Source organism: Elephantulus edwardii, unplaced genomic scaffold, assembly GCF_000299155.1.
Source record: "Elephantulus edwardii isolate Elephantulus edwardi_28Jun2011 unplaced genomic scaffold, EleEdw1.0 scaffold00434, whole genome shotgun sequence".
Lineage (NCBI taxonomy): Eukaryota > Metazoa > Chordata > Mammalia > Macroscelidea > Macroscelididae > Elephantulus > Elephantulus edwardii.
The window spans coordinates 200495-201938 of NW_006400184.1; positions in this window are offsets into that span (position 1 = coordinate 200495).

Sequence of the window (1444 nt, forward strand, 5' to 3'; positions counted from 1 at the left end):
ACCAACTAAAATAAAAAAGGCTAACGTTAGAGTATTATGAAAAACTATACTCAAACAAATATGAAAACTTAGAGGAAATAGATAAATGCTTAGAAGTTCACAACCTACCTAAACTGACACAAACCAAAATTGAACACCTGAACAAACACATTACAAAAGAAGAAAAAAAGTAATAAAACAACTTTCAAAAAAACAACTTTTTAAAAAAGCCCAGAACCAGATGGTTTTACAAGTGAATTTTATCAAACATTCAGAGAAGAACTGTGACTAATCCTGAATAAACTCCTTCAGAAAACAGAAAACGATGTAATTCTTTGAGACTCATTCCATGAAGCAAACATATCCTTGATGCCAAAGCCAGTTAAAAACACCAACAAAATAGAAAGCTATAGGCCAATATCTCTTATGAGCATAGATGCAAAAATCCTAAATAAAATTCTGGCCAATAGAATCCAATGATACTTCAAAGAAATAATGCACCATGACCAAGTGGGACTCATAACAGTTATGCAAGGATGGATTAACATAAGAAAAACAATCAATATCATTCATCACAATAACAAATCAAAGAACAAGAACCACATGATCCTATCAATTGATGCAGAAAAGACCTTTGACAAAAATCCAACACCCTTTCCTGATTAAAACACTCAACAAAATAGGATTAGAAGGGACTTTCTTCAACATGGTAAAAAGTATATATGCAAACCTGAGACCCAACATTGTTCTCAATGTAGAGAGATTAAAGGCATTTGCTTTGAGAACAAGAACTATGCAATATTGCATTAGAAACCTTGATGATAGCAATAAGACAAAAGAAGGAAATAAGAAGTATCCAAACTGCAAAGAGGAGGTAAAATTATTTCTATATGCAGATGATATGACAGTATACCAAGAAAACCCTAAACACTCAGCAAGAAAACTACTAGACAGAGTTGACTAATTCAGCAAAATAGCAGGATACAAAAGCAACATACAAAAATCAATTGGATTTCTCTACAGTGAAAAAGAGAATACAGAACTGGAACTAACAAAAACAATACCCTACACAATTGTTAATCACAAGATTAAATACTTGGGAGTAAATCTAAGCAGAAGCAGAAAGAATCTATTCAAAGAAAATTATAAAACATTACTACAAGAAACAAAAAGAGACCTGGAGAAGTGGAAGACTACCCCTTGCTCATGGATAGGAAGTCTCAATATTGTGAAAATGGCAATACTACCAAAGGCAATTTACACATTCAATGCAATCCCAATACAAATACCAATTACATTCTTTAAGAAGTCAATCTCCAACTTTGTTTGGATTGGAAAGAGGCCCCAAACAAGCAAAGCATTTCTTTTAAAAAAAAAAGAAAGAGAGAGAGAGAGAAGGAAAGAAAGAGAAAGAAAGAAAAGAAAGGAAGGAAGGAAGGAAGGAAGGAAGGAAGGAAGGAAGGAA